Source organism: Sarcophilus harrisii, chromosome 5 (genome assembly GCF_902635505.1).
Source record: "Sarcophilus harrisii chromosome 5, mSarHar1.11, whole genome shotgun sequence".
NCBI classification, from domain to species: Eukaryota; Metazoa; Chordata; class Mammalia; order Dasyuromorphia; family Dasyuridae; genus Sarcophilus; species Sarcophilus harrisii.
In genome coordinates, this window is record NC_045430.1 from 105,371,861 (window position 1) to 105,392,521 (window position 20,661).

General features: G+C 32.5%; 1 protein-coding gene across 2 annotated transcripts in view; it reads right to left on the bottom strand.

Annotated features, from left to right (window-relative positions):
- Positions 1-20,661, bottom strand: part of GRIN2B (glutamate ionotropic receptor NMDA type subunit 2B) — a 661,880-nt gene that overhangs the window by 514,718 nt on the left and 126,501 nt on the right. The window lies entirely within an intron of this gene.

Sequence of the window (20,661 nt, forward strand, 5' to 3'; positions counted from 1 at the left end):
AGTACTAATTCATACCTGATAATATTGACTCAATGAAGTTTATTGATATTGATTTGATGATATTAACTCAATAAAAAGGTCTGGGATTTCTGTAATAACATTAATAATTAAATAAAAAGAGATGTGTTCTTAACTCTAATAAGTTAGTATCTTGATCTCCTAATATTTCATAGCTATCAGTGCAGCTCTGGTTGTCTAGCTATTATTTCTCAGTTTTGCCCACTTACATGCAAAAGATATTATCCCAAGGCATCATTTCTCATACATTATCATCGTTAATAATATGGTACAATCTAATTGAAACTGTCTATTGAGTTACCTACAGGTAATTCAAAATAATTTTTAATAAATAAAGATAGGTATGGCCCCCTTTTAAAATGGAGAAAAAAGCAGGAACATCATGCTCAAAGAAATAGGCTGAAACAATAAACACCAGACTGAAAGCAGATTGTGGCACATGACTTGTCTGTCTGGTATATCATGTACCTACTGTGGAGAATATAACTGGCAAATGGGTTTTTGTGGGCCAGTAAATTTTTGTTATTTGCCTACATGACTCATTTTCCAGTTATAATTTAGATTTATAGAGTTATTTGCCCTTATTAAATGATAACTACAACTTTAAAGCTATCACTGATAGCTTTATTATGATAAAGTAATATCACTGATTTCAGGTGATTTTCTTGCATGAAACAATAGAGATATCTGTCTCCACTGCTTTGTACCATTTTTATGCCTATATATAGGTACTATTTTAGTTTAGATCCACTCCTATAAACCTTATACAACCTTCTGAACTCTTGTTTGGCACCAATAGCTATCTTTTCTTTTCCAATCATAATCAACTGAGTAAAATTAGAATAAAAAGGAACACAAGAGATTAGCTATTCCAACTACCTAATTTTACAGATGAAGAAATTAAGGTTTTAGAAAGGTGTATTGACTACCTAAGTCATCAGCTAGTTAGTGAACAACCCAATCTCAGAACCCAAGTCTCTTGAGTTCCAGTCAAATCCTCTTTCCACTATACCATGTTGCCCCAATTGTGAAAGTAATAGCATACCTGAACTAATCTAAAATGGAAGGAGGGAAGAACGGGAGAATAGAAAAGAAGATGGAGAAAGGGATAGGAGTAAACTAAAGATAGAGTTTATTTTACCAATGAAACATATTTGTCTTTAAGCAGGAAGCAATTTAGCTACTTCATGTGTTAACTTAAAAGAGGAAGTAAAGAATCTAATGTTGTGTCTTACTGAGCCAGGAAACCTACAGAGGGAATTTTAGTTGAGAATACTATAATTACCCAAGTTAATAATACTTAATGCTCTCTTCTTTCAACCACTTTAGAACTTTCACCTAATTAATTTTCACAATACTCCTGTGACATGAGTACATATCAAATGCCATTTTTAAATGGAAAAACCAAAAAATTGTGACTTGACTAAAAATGAAGAAAGGAATTAAAAATCAACATTATACTCCTAACTCTCTGCCAAAATAAGATTTCATTTTATAACGGATCTTATTGACTCTTCCAGATCTGGGATCTGCCACTTATTAGTTATGTAAGTAAATTCACAATTATGTACTCTGCACCTCAGTTTTCTCATTTTTACTTCTCCTACCAACTTCACAGAGCTTGGTAAAAATGCTTTATAAAGACAATACTACATAAGCTGCTCATCTTACCATATTCCTAAATAATTCCTTGAAAGTAGCCCTGAAGATAAATTTTCATTGGTAGAATTGGTCATGCTTTTTGTTTTTAATTCCAAAAAGCCAATATTCCCATAGAGTAATGGAGTTCTTTTGAAATACTAATATATAACTGGCACATAGATATCTATCAAGAGAAATAAATTCATCACCTTTCTTCCCTAAAGGATGACATTTCATTCATAGCTCCATCATATCTTCTATCTTCCAGGTCCTTTTTACTCAAACTGTCCATCATAGTCTAATAGCACATGACCTAAGAGGAATATGGAATTCTAAGAAGTACATTCACTGTATTTAGGATTCAAAAGATTCAAGTTTAGAGTTCTAACTTCCCACTTAAAAGCTAGGATTTTGGACAAGTTATATAATTACTCCAGTCTCTCTACCAAAATAAGATAATACAAAGATAATACCAGTCCTAACTACCTCACAAAGTTGTTATGAGGCTCAAATAACATAATACCAGAAAAGTAAAGCATTTTTATCATTAATTTTATTTTTATTTTATTTATTTTCTTAATTTTTATATAATACATATAACAATCATAATAATAATAATTTATTATTTTTAAAAAGTATAAGGAATTGTTAATTTACCTATACACTGGGCTTTGAAGCATTGTCATTGCTTCTGAAAAGGCTAATTGGATTTGAATATGCTAATTAGTTAGCAACAAATCATCAAAATTCATTGCTGTTTCATAGTACTGATGTGTTCATTCATGTAAATCAAAACTTAGAAAATAGATTCAAAAAATGAATATGAAAGGTAGTTGATAAGCCTTCTAAATATCTGTTTTCTTGAAGAAGTTTGAAACAGAATATACTATTTCTACCTTTTTTTTGAAAACATTTCTAAAATATATTATTTACTTTCGCTATTTTTGACTATTCAGCATTGTACTCAGTCATGATCATCATTCTGAGTGTCAATCAGATAGCAATATTGAAGAGACTTTGTTGTAAAATAACATAGGACAAGACTTTCAAGTTGTACTTTTTTCCCTTAAAAAAGGAATGTATATAAGTAAAAGAGGGTTACAGGTATATTATTGAATACTTTCCTATAATGAAAGACTACAGGAAAAAAATTAGCTGACTTTAGCATTGCTATAATTTTCATGTCGATTTTCTGGAATAGAAGAAAGTAAATGCTCACAAGCTTAAATCAAACCTGGAAAAATTATTTAATGCCATTTGCCATCAGCCCTCAGACCACAAAAATCACTGAGGTGAAAAAAGAAAAGTAGAATTTTCCCTCTAAACAGCAACTAGTCTAAGAACCCTGCCTGGAGTTAGGGTGGAAGGCAAGATGAAAACCAGATAGGATTTAAGAACTTCTCTAAGAAAGGGTCACAGAAGGTACCAATTTGATGTAAACTAAATGTGAATTAAATTTAACAAATATTTATAGAGTTTCTAATATATGTGAATCCCATTCTGTGGGAAAAAGAATCATGGTCCCTGCCTTCAAAGAACTCACAAAGTAATGTAGCAATTATCCAAAATTCCCTTCCAACTGTAAACTCTAAGGCCCTATGATTCTATGTTACTTAAGAAACAATATTAAATTCTCTTCTATTCCTACCTCATTCCATTCTACCTTCTATAGATACTTAGAAGTACCCAAAGCATCACAGTGAGAGAAACTACTAAACTCTCCTGGGAATTCTTGACCTTCATAGCTATCCAGAAAAACATTTCTGCTCTTTCAAGATATTCTGTATTCCAATGGAATGAAAAGGACCTGAAATTGTTCTAGTGACAAAGGGTATGTGAAATTCAAATTTTGCTTATGTATTTTAATAATTCAATTCTATAACTCTATTCTGAATTTGATTGCATAAACCCAAGACCCTTTTTCTATCTCTAAGTGAAGAAAAAGCTCATGGGTTCAAAAGTTCAGTCTTTCTCTTTCAGAGTTAGATGTCAAAGGTTTAAGCTTTCCTACAATTAGTGTTAAATTAAAGAAAACTCTGAGCTTGAGTTTAGAAATATAATTCTCTCATAAAATATTCTATCTGTATGGGAATTGTTCTCTCAGCATCACCTGAAAAGTTTGTCTGTTATCTTTGAGAAACAGACTAACTGGTCCCATCTTTAGCCTTCACCTTGTCCATTAAAGAAGTGATCTAATCTCCATGTACCAGTGAGTCTAAATTCCTAGGTCCCCATCAATCATTTTGGGATGCAGACCTATAAATTCACAAAAGCATTCCTTAAAGATAGAGGGGTGTTCTATATGTATCCTACTGTCACTTCCTTTAATACAATGAATTATGATCCCTCAACTCCATGATATTTTAATTAATTCCATGACCAATTATATGATTTCTGTTCTCTTTTTGTTCTATGTTTATAAAAATGAGTTGTATCTTCAATTCTGGGTCTTCAGCATAAACTGAGGCAATTCATTGGCAATTTACAGACAGCTATATACATCACTCTTGATAAATACTATTTTGCTCAGAGAAATGTGTCTCAGTTTACTCTGTTGTTAAATTTCACTCACAGTGGGTAAATGTGACTACTAAAATGACAAAGGTCTTTGGATTAGTTGGCTTTTAGTTATTGGAAAGGAAATAAACCAATAACAAAACATGGCTCGATTAAGAAAAAATGTCCTTACAGTACCTAAGATAGTGATATATACATAGTAGGCATTTGATAAATGTTTCGATTAATTGGATTCTTGTGTCTGAGTATGGTCTCTTAAGTGTTCTCTAAAAACTAAACCAAACCATGGTTTTCTTACCAATTCTTGTTGTACAAGAAACTTCATTTGGTTTCTTTCTTTGCTGTTCTATAGTGTAGTTCAAAAATAGATCATGTAATTCCTTTGTTTAACTTCTAGATACTGGGTTGCAACACAATTGCAACAGATTACACTATTTACTTTATATACTTAAAGTTAGAGCCTCTTGAACTCAAAATGCAAACATATTTGAATATTATGCAAATTGGCATTTTGAGCCAAGACCTTGGCATTTTTCTCTTAACAGACATGCAATAACTATTCAAGAGGGAAGAGTCAGAAGGTGTTTTCTCCTCTTTACCTCATTCCCCACTTCCATTAAGGTCCTGACCAGCTTGTAACACAACTGAGCCTTAAAACTCTAGGAAAATTACTAGCTTAGCTGAATCACACTCAAACCTATAACAGTCATTCCAAATGTTCTTTAGTGCCATTCTATAGATATACTACTAATGCAATCCAGTTCACATTATTTCAAGGTCAATTTGGAATCTTTTTCCCCCTTAACCTCTGGAATCTGACATTGAGTCATTTTAAATTTATGTATTCTCACCTATCCTCTGGAGGTATCGACATAGCCTTTCTAGAGAAACAGGGGGGAAATGCAATTTACAAAGGTTTCCTAGGTGGAATAACAACGGTACTGGTGAAATATGTCAGACTGACAACTCTGCAAAATGAAATCCTTTAATTTAGCCATAGAAAGCAAATTACATGTCTCTCACGCATAACACCACTTCATAAGCCACAAAGAACGAGACAGGAGCTCAGGCCTTATAAAGTCAGCAAGAAAGTCAGAGTTGAGATGAGTTCTCAAAGACACAACTGCCCCCTAGCAACCAAATGAATATTATCATCTCAACCCTCAAACAAGAATTTTTTATTCAATTAGAGCATGAGATGAAAAGGAAAGTACTTGTTAATCTCTCTTCATAGAGTCCTATTAACATTTCATGTGTATTTTTCCCAGCCCTGTTCTTCCCTTTCTCCTATAAAACCATAAACTTCTAAATCTGAAAGAGATGTGTGTCTAGTCCAAGCCCCACTTTTTTTTCCTTTACAGATGAGGAAACTAAGGATGACAGAGATAAAATGAACTAGACATCTCACACAGCTAGCAAGTGGTAGGTCTGTGGTTTAAAATTAAGCCTTTATCCTCCTAACTTCATGTTTCTTACCCCTACCCCATAAAAGGATTTTGCAAGATAACACCTCAGAATCTCATACTTCATTCTCATACTGCTAAGCTTTGGTCTTACTATGTTGTAAGGACTAATAAGCAAGTAAGGACCTCCTAAGAGGATACATTATGAAGATGAATGGCTCAGATAATGGAAAGCATCCCCCATTTTACCACTATTGTCTCCTAGTAGGCTTCCATACATTATGACTCCATCTAGGAACTAAGATTAGAATGAAACTTTAACATTTAAAAGAGGTAACATGATGCACTAGATTAAACAGTAGATATGAAGTCAAGAAGGATCAGGGTCAAAATTTACCTCAGACACTGGCTAGTTCTGTAATCATAGGTAAATTAAATAATCTCTCTGTGAATTTATTCTTTCACAAGTTATCCCTTCCAGGTATAAATTCATGATTCTAAGAACTTTTATCCTCCACTAACTCATTTTCTAATATCATTGTTTAGCAAAAAAGCAAACAATATGCACAGCAGCCACAAGTAACAAGAGTCACTTCTTCTCACTGAATATGACTAGAGAGATGCATAAGTATACAGTTAACAACAGTTCAAGAACATCATCTCTCATAAGGATAGGGGAAAACATTCTGGTTAACATCTCAGTTGAACTGCATGGTAAGAAAATGGAGATTACTGTTCTAATTAACTGAAATTTCTCTTTGAAGGTCATAAAGACCTATAAAATCTTTTTTCCTAAATTGTGGTTTCTCTATGCTGTCAAAAATAAACCAAAACTAGAAGTCGAATTTATTTCACTTCTCAGAACAAAACAAGCAGTTTCATGAACTAAAAACACAAGTAAATAGGTTTATAACCTAACCTTATGCTATTTTTTTTAATAGTTGTCATTATCTTGGACTTACTACCTATTCTGTGATACTTTGTTGCTAAAATATAGTATAAATATACACATGCATATATGCATATGCATACTATATTTGTAATTTATATATTGTATTTTATAACATTTTATTTTTCTCAATTGCATATAAAAACAATTTTAAACATTCTTTTTAAATTTTCATTCTAAATTCTCTCCCTATTCTCCCTGAAATGTAAGTAATTCAACATAGATTATACATGTGCAAGCATGAAAAATAGATTTCCATATTGGTCCTGTTGTGAAAGGAAACACACACATACACACACACATATACACACATGCAAAATTAAATGAATACTAGTATTCTGTGATCTCCATTGAGACTCTATCAATTCCTTCTCTAAAGATGGATAGCATTATATATTCTTTCAAAGTGACTTTTGAAATAGTTTTCTTTTTCTCAAGAAGGCTTCAGGCAACCAGTTTTTAATAGTACATATTCACATCTTCTTATCTTATAGTTTCAAAGATATGCCTGGTGGCTTAAGAATTCTGTTTTTCCACTGAAGATAGGCTCCGTGAGGATAGGAAATATGTCTTATTTATGTTTGTAAACGCTTCAAAGCCTGGCATAATGCTTGGTATATATAATGAGTGCTTAATAAGTGCTCAATAAAAGGCTGACTAAATAAATTAAGATATAATTGTATTTCCAGAAGTTTATTAATCGTAGTTAAAATATTATCACTTTGATATAATTTGATCATAATCTTTAAGGTGATATTTGTAAAACAGTACAGTGCCTGACAGTAGGTATTCTAGATATGTATTCTATACATTCCCCTCTTTGGACTCCCAAAAGAGATGAATTATGGGAAGGAATAGGCATTGCTGTAGGAAACTCCCAGATGAGAAAACTCCCTTTGCAAAGATAGGGTTGCACCTTAACTGCACCTTAGAGCTTTAGAGAGTTGCCAAAAGCATTGAAAAGTTACATGACTTGCCTAGAGTCACACAGTCAGTAGGAAGCAGGATTTGAGCTCATTTCTTCCTAATCTTTGAGACAGTTTCCTATGTCCTTCAGCAAGCTACCTCTACAAAACAAATACAGCCACAAGACTATATTATTTTTTTCAATCTAGTCTAGAACATTTCATAAATATATTCAATATGTAAAAGAATGAAACAAAAGTGATGTTTAGAAACTAAACGATTTCATTAACTGAGACAAAATTTGCTTTGAGGTAAGATCCAAAGCAAGTCGGAATTAATGCCAGAAAGAGATTCTTTAAATTGGCAAGTAACATAACCCTGAAAATAGGAAGACTGTGACAAGGGAAATGAGTAATGGAGAGGGAGGCATAGAGAAAAGAGTGCAAAGCTGAGGAAGCAAAGGGGCACAGTCTAAGAGGCTGTGACAGATCCATGGAGAATTATAATTAAGAATCAAGCCATACATTTTGAACAGGATCCTGAAAAGGATGTGGTACCCAGAGAAAGTAAGCATTGTGTGCATAAAAAGCAATGTGACCAATGCTTAAAAGATACATAGTAATGCATTGTTAACTCTTAAGGGAGAGAACATAACAAGACATAAAAATAGTCATGACAAAAAGAAAGAAAAACATGGATAGAGATGTAGGCAGGGTACAAAAGAGCCCCTTCATCCATTAACTTCTTCCATTTCAATATTTATTATTGCCCCTATTCTAGCCCTTTCCATCGCCCTAACAATTTGAACCCTACTACCCATACCCAACACCCTACTAGACCTTAACCTCGGACTTATCTTCATCCTTTCCCTATCTGGACTATCAGTGTATTCAATCTTATGGTCAGAGTGAGCCTCCAACTCAAAATACATCCTAATAGGAGCTCTACGAGCAGTTGCACAAACTATCTCGTATGACGTCTCCTTAGCTATTATTCTTCTATCAATCATACTAATTAATGGGTCATTTACGTTAAAAACACTTTCAATTACTCAAGAAAACTTCTGACTGATCATTCCGACAAGACCCCTTGCCATAATATGATACATTTCTACACTAGCAGAAACAAACCGAGCACCCTTTGATCTAACTGAAGGAGAGTCCGAACTAGTCTCCGGCTTTAACGTAGAATACACTGCTGGCCCCTTTGCTATATTTTTCTTAGCAGAGTACGCAAACATTATTACTATAAACGCCGTTACAACCATCCTGTTCTTAGAGCCCTCCCTTACACCAACCTTCTCCCACATAAACACTCTTATCATTTATACTAAAAACACTCCTCCTTACCGTAACCTTTCTATGAGTCCGCGCATCATACCCACGTTTCCGCTACGACCAACTAATACACCTTCTATGAAAAAACTTCTTACCTATAACTTTAGCAATGTGTTTATGATTCATCTCCCTACCAATTGCTCTATCCTGCATTCCACCACAAATATAGAAATATGTCTGACAAAAGAATTATCTTGATAGGGTAAAAAAGGGGGTGAAGCCCCCTTATTTCTAGGACAACAAGACTTGAACCCATACCAAAGAGCTTAAAACCCTTTATGCTCCCATTACACCACATCCTAGTAAGGTCAGCTAAATAAGCTATTGGGCCCATACCCCGAAAATGTTGGTTCACACTCTTCCCATACTGTCCCCCTACGTACTCATTATTTTAACACTAAGTCTCTTTATCGGAACCTGCCTAACCCTCTTTAGCAACCACTGATTCACAGCCTCAAAGATAGACAAAAAGATATGTGTGTATACAAGGAGTGACTACACAGACATCACCCATAAAAATTCATCTGATTATTTTATATACATATTATTGATATGCTTCTTTGTGGACAGAAAGGCCTAAGAAAAAAAATACCCCAAACATGGAGAGTTGGAGAAATGATTTTCTAGTCTTTATTTTGACATATAATAAATACTATAAATGAGAAATATATTTTTTCATGTTTGAAAATTAAACGATTTTAGACCAAGAAAGGATGCTTTAAGTAATGAATTGCTTGCATTTTAAGTTTTTCCTTAAATTTATCTGCTTTTTTAAAAAGCTTTTTGGCCCACCATTGCTGCAGATTGTTTTAAAGAAATTTCTTCCTCCTGCTACCTGCCAGTGGAAACAATTAGGTGTAACAGTCTTTCGTCTACTGATAAAGCATCTGTTGATAGATTTTCTTTACCTTAATTATGGTATATACTTGCTCCTCTCTTACACACTTAGAAATGACAGTCAAAGCAAAATGATATATATATATAATATATATTTTTTACCATCTGGATTGTCCTATTATCTCATGCTCTACAAAAGGTTATAGATTTTACTTTGTTTCCTGTTATGCTATAAAATTAAAACATATAGCAGCAAAAAAGAAGAGTAAGAGAAGAAATGTGTTACCACTGAATGAAGACTCTAGAGACCTGGGGTCTAGTCCTGGCTTTGATGCCTAGATTATTATTTTGGGTGTATTATAAAATGAGAAGTTGTCCCAAAGGGGATGGAAAGATCTAAAGAATAAGACCCTCTTTAGAAAAAAAAAGAAATTATTTTTAAAAGGAGGACCTAAGTTCAAATTCAGCCTCAAGCACTTAATACTTCCTAGCTGTGTGATCCTGGGCAAGTCACTTAACTCCAGTTACCTCAGGAGAAAAAAGAAATTATAAGAATGAGATCCTCAGACACAAAGAAGGAATGCTGATGGAGAAGGAAAGGGTACCTGCAAAGGGAGTTTATTGATCTTAATTCATTTTTCAGAGACAAAAGATTACAGATTTAGAGGTCAAAAGAACTGAATGATCATCTACTTCAACCTTCCCACTTTACAAATAACAAAATTGAAGCCCCCAAAAAGTAACCCAAATTCAGAGAGGTATTAAATTATACAGATGGTATTCAGCCCAAACCTTCAATTTCACATCAAAGATTCTTTCCCCAATACTAAATAAAGATAAGTGATTTTATCATTACAAAATGTACTTCTGAATGAGTTGTCTGTATATTATCAACGTGTTAAACTTGTTAAAGTCAAAACAAAAAGCAATACAAAATTGTATGAATGAATAAAAACAAGAATATATAACATACAATCGAGGCAACTCAAACCTGATCTATTTTGATACCAAAAACATGGGGTGATTAAAGGACAGACATTGGCAAAAATTCTCCTGATATCTAAAAGATATTTAATCAATACAAATAAGTGGCTACAATGAGGAGATAAAATACTATTTAAGCTAGTGGTTTAAAATACTATTTAATCTAGCTAGGGTTGCAAGTGGGAAAAGTTTAAGAAGCCTTTAGTAAAATACTCTACTTCCAATTTATGGCTGTATTCTCTTCCAAGAAGACTGACGTTATCTGAGAATGTGGTTTATGGTCAATACAGAATTAAAATAATGATAAGATGGCAGGAAAAAGACCATCAATGAATTCAAGTCACTGAGCCCTGATAAACAATATACTTAAAAGAATTTGTAGGCATAAAATTGGGATCTATGAGTTATACCTGAAAGCTCAGTCCAATAGGAGAGTTGTCATAAAACAACTCTCTTCCTTAGAAGAGCAAATAATACAATTTAATCATAGGCAGGGGAGGAAAGAAGGATGTAATATGAGAATGAGAAAATCAAAATCTTGATCAAAAAATATCATTCCCCAACAAGATCCTAAAATACATGAATAATGGGATGATTTCTGAATTCTTAAAAAGAGAAGATATATTCATAAAAATAACATGTGTGTCTTCATCAGGAACAATTTATGACAGGCAAGGCTCATTTCCTTTTCTGATAAGATTACTAGACTTTTAAATCAAATGAATGTTTTACTTCTTTATATCTAAACTTAAGAGGAAAAAAGTTTGGAAAAGTCTCCAATGTTATTTTCATGAAAGATCTGGAAAGATGTGAAATGAATGGCATGTTGTTATTGTTGTTTGATCATCTCAAATTCTTCATAATCCCATTTGGAGTTTTCTTGGCAAAGATACAGGAGTAGTTTGTCAGTTACTTCTCCAGCTCATTTTACAGATGAGGGAACTTATGCAAATGGTGACCTGCTTAGGATCATGCAGCTACTGTTTGGTAGAATCAGAATTGCTTGGATAATCAACCAAACTTCAAGTCACTAAGAGTAAGTTGATGTGTCAACTAGAAGAGGTCTCTAATTGGCAAAAACAGAGATTTGTAGTTTGACCACATACTGTTCAACATTTTTAGCAATGATTTGAATCATGGAAAAAAATATATGCTCAGCAAATTTACAAATAGTATGAAATAAGAAAGAATAAATAATATGTCAGATGAAAAAGTCAAAATCCAAATGAAATTCAATAGACTAAAAAAGTTAAAATCTGAAATGAAATGTATTTATTATTATTATTAAATGTCCTTTAACCACTACCCACTTTTTTGATATCAACAACTTGCTTAAATAGATCAGATTGGAGTTGCCTCAATTGCATGCTCCATATTCTTGTTTTTATTCATTCCTATAATTATATAATAGTAGATGTAACTCTGAGATTTCTGAGACTCTGCCAGGAGGGCATAAGGTCTGGCATATTGGAAAGTACAAGTAATTGTACAATCTCCTTAAGCTCTAACAATATGATCCTAGCCACAGACTATACTTTCCAAGGGACAACCTAGATTGTTAGAGAATGGTTGCTTCTTTAGAGTTGTGGGAAAAGAGAAAAAAAGGTTTTAAGAAATAACTGTTTCTGGATTTTTTATTTAATTCATTGATAGTCTAAAAAAACTGCCTTGCCTGATGACCATACTACTAGAAGAAAGGGATCATACCAATCTTAACATTTTTGCCATAAGTGAAACCAAAAAAAACAAAAGGAATTGTAGCTAAGTTGAAGGAGTGCTCACAAAATATCCAGGCAATCCAATAAAGGAATTAGTAGAACTGGTTTTATCATCTGTCAAAAAGAAATAAACAAACTTTATAGAATATTATTGTAATGTCCATGATTGTATACTAATAATCTTTACTGACATCTCTTAAAAGTGAAGAAAAGATATAGACATAGATAATTTATAATATCTTTCAAATAAATTATCCTTTATTCTAACCCTCTATTCATTAAATACAAATGTGGATATGGGGAGAATGACCGAAAAGTATATTAGAAGTGATAGTTCATAAAAAAAAACAAACATGGCCAAAGCTTTTTGTTTAGTGTGAACTGCACAGAATCATTAAACTATCATGAATACGTCCTTTAAAAAGAAATTTGAGAAGCATTGGAATTTAATATAACAGAAAGTTATTTAAATGCACTTCTGAATTATCTGTATATAATCAATCAACTTGTTATAGCCAAAGTAAAAAGCAATACAAAATTGCATGAATGAATAAAAGCAAGAATATATAACATACAATTGAGACAATTCCAACCTGATTTTTTTTTGATACCAAAAAAATGGATAGTGATTAATGGACAGACATTGGCAAAAATTCTCCTGATTTCCAAAAGAAATTTAATCAACACAAATAAGTCACTACAATGAGGAGAAAAAAAAAGACCTTAGACAACATCTTAACCAGAAAATACCTTGATGAGGAATTAAAGACAGAAACAAAGAAAACATTTGCAAATGTTATTCTAAAAAGACCACTATTTTGCAATCACACAGTTGATTGAAAAATTAACAAGAAACACAGCTGTATTTTTATGTGACTTTTTTTTAATTGATTATATATTGTAAAATACATTCTTAAAGACTTTTCTCCAAAAAGGTAACTCCCATACATATTTCAAAATCATACAAGATATTTTAATGGAAGAATAAAGACAACTTTCTTCAGTGACACAGCTTATTAACCAAATGAACCATAAAACACAAGATGTGTGTTTATCATATATAATTGCCATTACATATAGAATTTTCCTGATAAACTCAAAAATCAAAGGAAGATCTTCTATGGATGATTCAGTTGTCCATTGCTTATATTTTCAGACGACATGGTGCTGATAACATCACTTCAGAGCATTGTAAAGCCACCTAAATGAAATTTATAAGTATTCAAAAGAGTTGAGCCTAACCACAAAAGAAAAAAAAGTGATTGAAGAATGTCAATTTTCCAATGTCAATATGGAATCATAAATCTGATTCTTCAGAACATACATATCAGACAGATTTTTCAAAAATAAAAAATTAGGCCAGAATTGAACACAAATACACCCCACTCTAAAAGAGTGGGGTGTATTAAATTTGGGGGATTATATGGTCTTTTTAACCATATTTAAATATCGGTGTTCATTTAATGGTATCTATTTCTATGAGTCATAGAATATCACATTCTACAAAATATTTAAAGTGTAATTCACCACAACAGCAATATTAAAGTTCACTGTTGGATTGCATAGGAAATCACATCAGTGAATCACAGATCAAATAATTGATAGAAATATAAATCATCAAAAATAATCTTAATTACATGTCAGCAATATTTGGAATTTTTTAAAAATGGATATCTATATAAAATATATTATTTTTATTAATGATGCAAAGAGTGAACAAAAAATAATAATTAACATAAATAATAATTTAAATAGAAAAGCTAAGGATTATATTAATAGGTAATATGGGGAGCTGATTGAGTTCCCTATAAAGAAGTTGAACTTGCTGAAATGAGCAGAACCAAGAGATCACTATATACTTCAACAATGATACTCTATGAGGATGTATTCTGATGGAAGTGGATTTCTTTGACAAAGAGACCTAATTAAGTTTCAATTGATCAATGGTGGACAGAAGCAGCTACACCCAAAGAAAGAACACTGGGAAATGAATGTAAACTGTTTGCATTTTTGTTTTTCTTCCCAGGTTATTTTTACCTTCTGAATCCAATTCTCCCTGTGCAACAAGAGAACTATTCAGTCCTGCACACATATATTGTATCTAGGATATACTGTGACACATTTAACATATATAGGACTGCTTGCCATCTGGGGGAGGGGGTGGAGGGAGGGAGGGGAAAAATCAGAACAGAAGTGAGTACAAGAGATAATGTAATTACCCTGGCATGGGTTCTGTCAATAAAAAGTTATAATTATTAAAAAAAAAACTTAAAAAAAAGAAGAAGCTGAACTTGCTTCCAAATAAAAGCATAATGATATACAATGGAAATTCCCCTGATTCCTATGTAGAGTACGTAGAGATTCTCTGTACCTGATTCTTATATACTACGTTGCCATATAATGAAGAAATGAATTGTTGATGGGTTATATAACTAGAACTGGAGTTCCTTCAAAAAGTACTAGTAAAGGCATTGGTCCACACCTAACACCCTATACCAAGATAAGGTCAAAATAGGTTCATAATATATACATAAAGAGTGATATTATAAGCAAATTGGAATAAAGGGTAGTCAACCTCTCAAATTTATGGGGAAGGAAGGATTCTGTGGCTAAAGAAGAACTAAAATACATTATGGAATGCAAAACGGATAATTTGGATTATATTAAGTTAAAAAGTTTTTGTACAAACAAAATCAATGCAGTCAAAATTAGAAGGGAAACAGCAAATTGGGGGAAAAAATTTTACATCCAAGGGTTCTAATAAAGGCCTCCTTTCAAAACTATATCAAGAATTGATTAACTTTATAAGAATACAAGCCATCTTTCAAGACAAATGGTCAAAGAATAAGAAAAGACAATTTTCAGATGAAGTCTAGTCATATGAAAAAATAGTCTAAATCACTATTGATTAGAAAAATGCAAATTGACAACTCTGAGGCACCACTACACACCTCTCAGATTGTCTAATATGATAAGAAAAGATAATGATGAATGTTTGGAGGGGATATGGGAAAACTGGGAGAATAAGATATTGCGAAGTTATAAACTGATCCAACCATTCTGGAGAACTATGTGAAAACATGCCCAAAGGACTATCAAACTGCATTTTCTTTGATCCAACAATGTCTCTACTAGGACTGTATCCCAAAGAGGTCATAAAAAAGGAAAAAGGATCCATATGTGTAAAAATGTTTGTGGCAGCCCTTTTTGTAGTGGCAAGGAACTGGAAACTGAATGGATGCCCATCAGTTGGAAAATGGCTCAATAAATTATGGTATAAGAATGTTATGAAATATTATTGTTCTGTAAGAAATGATCAGCAAAATAATTTCAGAAAGTAAATGAAGTGAGTAGAGCCAGGAGATCATTGCACATACAAGAAGATTATATGATGATCAGTTTTGATGAATGTGGCTCTTTTCAACAATGAGACAATTCAGGCCAGTTCCAATGATCTTGTGATAGAAAGAGACATCTGCACCCAGAGAGAAGACTATGGGGACTGAGTATGCATCATAATATAGTATTTTTACCTTTTTGTTGTTATTTGCTTGCATTTATTTTCTTTCTCATTTTTTCTTTTTGATCTGATTTTTCTTGTGCAGCATGATAATTGTGAAAATATGTATAGAAAAATTGCACATGTTTAACATCTATTGGATTACTTGCTATCTAGGAGAAGGTTGAGAGGAAGGCAGGCAGGAAGAAAAATACTGAAACATAAGGTTTTGCAAGGGTGAATTTTGGAAACTGTATGTGTTTTGAAAGCAGAAAAAAAATTTTTAAATTGCAAGTAAGTCAGAGTTTCTTGGTTCCAGCTCTTTCCAAACTGACTGGCATTGAAGGAAGTTTTCTTAACAGATAAAAATATCATTAACTTTATCAGAAGTGGGTCTCTGAATCATCATGTTTCTAAAAGATTTTGTTTGAAAGAAGAATATGAAGTGCTCGTCTACTATGTAGAGGTTTGCTGGCTTTCAATAAGACAAATCTTGAAGCACTCATTTGAAACAAACACGTTTCATTTTTTCTGAAAAAAAAAAAGAAAATCCACTTGGAACACCTTGAAATGATTTTCTAAATTTCTAAAATTAACATTATGGATTTTTGTTTAGAAAATTCGAAGGTTGGTTTTGTTTCATTTTGTTTTTAATTATGCTATTGATAGGGAAGAGGAGATTAGAGGTTTACATCCCTTCAAACTTTTAAATGCTATGGACAGTGCTTGGCCAAGATAGAATTAAGATTATCTATACATTTCTTTAAAAAAGAAATTTACAAAACTTAAAAACATTTCAAAACTTTCAAGTTGAACCACAGATTCATAATTCCTTTCCTTTCTGATATAAGCTATATTGAAGATGTTGACCTACACAAAGATGAACTCATTGATTTTAGGACCAAAAAAACGTATTACAGTTAGAGTTTAATTCAAAAAGCCTTAGAGAATTCTGGTTTTCCTTGAAAGTGAATTGCAAAAGCTTTGATTCCATTTACAATAATATTTCTTTGCAAATGGGAATCTTCCACACTGGTAGCTATTGAAACAAATGTAAAAAGCAATTAGGTTTCCAAAATTCTTTTGTAATACAATGTATTTTATTCTATATACTTAAAATTTTTATTCTGAGAAGATATACATAGACTTTAATAGACTGCCAAAAGGGTACAAAATGTTAATCACCCCTTTTATAAAGATAGAAAAGAAGACAGCCTACTAGGACAGATCCATGGGGAACACCTGAAGTTAGCTGATATGATGTGGAAGATGTAGCAGCTGAGGTTACTGAAAGTAGATGGTCTGACAGGCAGGAGATAAACCAAGAGAAAGGATAATATTATCCTACTAACGAGAGAAGAGTGAGTATCTAAGAGAAAAGGGTGCTCAACAGTATCAACTTCAGCAGAGACATAATAAATGTTTATCAACTGATTGATTAATGTCAGGAAAGAGGAAAGAGGAATAATTATTCCTATTTACAGAAAATCTAATATGGATGAATCAATCAATTAATTAGTATTGAATATGTGCCACACATTATACTAGGTTCTTACAATAGTGATTTAAAGAATAAAGCATTATCTACTAGGATCCTATATTCTAATGGGAGAAAATTAGTCCTTGTATAAGTATAGATAATATATAAAGAGAATAAATCAAATAAGTACAAAGTAGTTAAACACAAGGTAATTTGTAAATTAGCAACTGAAGGAAGAATCAGAAAAGGATATATGTATAAGGTGGTGCTCAAGCTAAAGGAAGAGAGATTCTTTGATGTGGAAATGAGTAGGTATTTCATCCTCGGCAACAGAAACAAGAAAGGAGAATGGTGAGTATAAGAACAAAATTTCATTTCAGATTGATTATAGAGCAGGAAAGGAAGTAATGTCCAATAAGGCTATAAAGACAGATTTGGACCAAGTTGCAAAGAGCTTTAAAAACTAAATAAATAAAAATGCATGTGCATGTATGTCACATGTTTTGTGTGTGTATGTATGTGTGTGTAGTGTGTGTGTGTGTTTAGTATTCAAGAGATACCAGAGAACCTCTAAAGTTATGTGAGGAAGAAAGTGACCCTCAGATCCATCCTTTAAAAAATCATTTTGGTAGCACAGTATAAAAGATGAAGTGGAGTGGGAAGAGATTAGAGGCAGAGGGATACATCAGAAGCCTTTGGAACAATGTAGGCAAGAGGTAATGAGGTCCAGAGAAAGAAAAGATTAATGAATTGGGCTTGCAACTAAAAAAACTAAAAAAAGACCAAATTAAAAACCCCCAATCAAATACTAAATTGGAAATTCTAAAATTAAAAGGAGAAATTAAATATTGAAAGTAAAAAAACTATTGAACTAATTAATAAAACTAAGAGTTGGTTCTATGAAAAAGCCAATAAAATAGATAAGCCTTTGGTAAATCTGATTAGAAAAAGGAGGGAGGAAAATGAAATTAGTAGTCTTAAAAATGAAAAGGGAGAACTTTCCACCAATGAAGAGGAAATTAGAGAAATAATAAGGAGTTATTTTGCTCAACTTTATGCCAATAAATTTGATAACCTAAGTGAAATGGATGACTACCTCCAAAAATACAGACTTCCCAGACTAACAGAGGAGGAAGTAAATTGCTTGAATAGTCCCATTTCAGAAAAAGAAATAGAACAGGCAATTACAACTCCCTAAGAAAAAATCCCCAGGACCAGATGGATTTACATGTGAATTTTACCAAACATTTAAAGAACAATTGGCCCCAATGCTATATAAATTATTTGATAAAATAGGGAATGAAGGAGTCCTACCAAATTCCTTCTATGACACAGACATGGTACTGATACCTAAACCAGGTAGGCTGAAAACAGAGAAAGAAAATTATAGACCAATCTCCCTAATGAATATTGATGCTAAAATCTTAAATAAGATATTAGCAAAAAGACTACAGAAAATCATCTCCAAGATAATACACTATGATCAAGTAGGATTTATACCAGGAATGCAGGGCTGGTTCAATATTAGGAAAACTATCAATATAATTGGCCATGTTAATAACCAAATTAACAAAAACCATATGATCATCTCAATAGATGCAGAAAAAGCATTTGATAAAATCCAACATCCATTCCTATTAAAAACACTTGAGAGTATAGGAATAAATGGACTTTTCCTTAAAATAATCAGCAGCATCTATTTAAAACCATCAGTAAGCATCATATGTAATGGAGACAAACTGCAACCATTCCCAATAAGATCTGGAGTGAAACAAGGTTGCCCACTATCACCGTTACTATTTAATATTGTATTAGAAACGCTAGCTATAGCAATAAGAGCTGAGAAAGAGATTAAAGGAATAAGAATAGGCAATGAGGAAGCCAAATTATCACTCTTTGCCGATGACATGATGGTATACTTAGAGAACCCCAGAGATTCTGCTAAAAAGTTATTAGAAATAATCCACAACTTTAGCAAAGTTGCTGGTTATAAAATAAACCCACATAAGTCATCAGCATTCTTATATATCACTAACAAAATCCAACAGTCAGAGTTACAAAGAGAAATTCCATTTAAAGTAACTACTGATAATATAAAATATTTAGGAATCTATCTGCCAAGGGAAAATCAGAAACTTTATGAGCAAAATTACAGACCACTTTTCACACAAATTAAGTCTGATCTAACCAATTGGAAAAATATTAAATGCTCTTGGATAGGGCGAGCAAATATAATAAAGATGACAATATTACCTAAACTAATCTATTTATTTAGCGCTATACCAATCAGACTCCCAAAAAACTATTTTAATGACCTAGAAAAAATAACAACAAAGTTCATATGGAAAAACAAAAGGTCAAGAATTTCAAGGGAATTAATGAAAAAAAAATCAAATGATGGTGGCTTAGCTGTACCAGATCTAAAATTATATTATAGAGCAGCAGTTACCAAAACTATTTGGTATTGGCTAAGGAATAGATTAGTTGATCAGTGGAATAGATTAGGTTCAAGGGATAAAACAGTCAACAAATATAGCAACCTAGTCTTTGACAAACCCAAAGATCCCAGCTTTTGGGATAAGAACTTACTGTTTGATAAAAATTGCTGGGAAAATTGGAAACTAATATGGCAGAAACTAGGCATTGATCCATACTTAACGCCGTACACCAAGATAAGGTCAAAATGGGTTCATGACCTAGGCATAAAGAATGAAATTATTAATAAATTAGAGGAACATAGGATAGTTTACCTCTCAGACCTGTGGAAGGGGAAGGTCTTTATGACCAAAGCAGAACTAGAGATCATTACTGATCACAAAATAGAAAATTTCGATTATACCAAACTGAAAAGTTTTTGTACAAACAAAACTAATGCAGACAAGATTAGAAGGGAAGCAATAAACTGGGAAAATATTTTTACAGTCAAAGGTTCTGATAAAGGCCTCATTTCCAAAATATATAGAGAATTAACTCTAATTTATAAAAAATCAAGCCATTCTCCAATTGAAAAATGGTCAAAGGATATGAACAGACAATTCTCAGATGAAGAAATTGAAACTATTTCTAGTCATATGAAAAGATGCTCCAAGTCATTATTAATCAGAGAAATGCAAATTAAGACAACTCTAAGATACCACTACACACCTGTCAGATTGGCTAAGATGACAGGAAAAAATAATGATGATTGTTGGAGGGGATGCGGGAAAACTGGGACATTGATGCATTGTTGGTGGAGTTGTGAACGAATCCAACCATTTTGGAGAGTAGTTTGGAACTATGCTCAAAAAGTTATCAAACTGTGCATACCCTTTGATCCAGCAGTGTTACTACTGGGATTATATCCCAAAGAGATTATAAAGAAGGGAAAGGGAC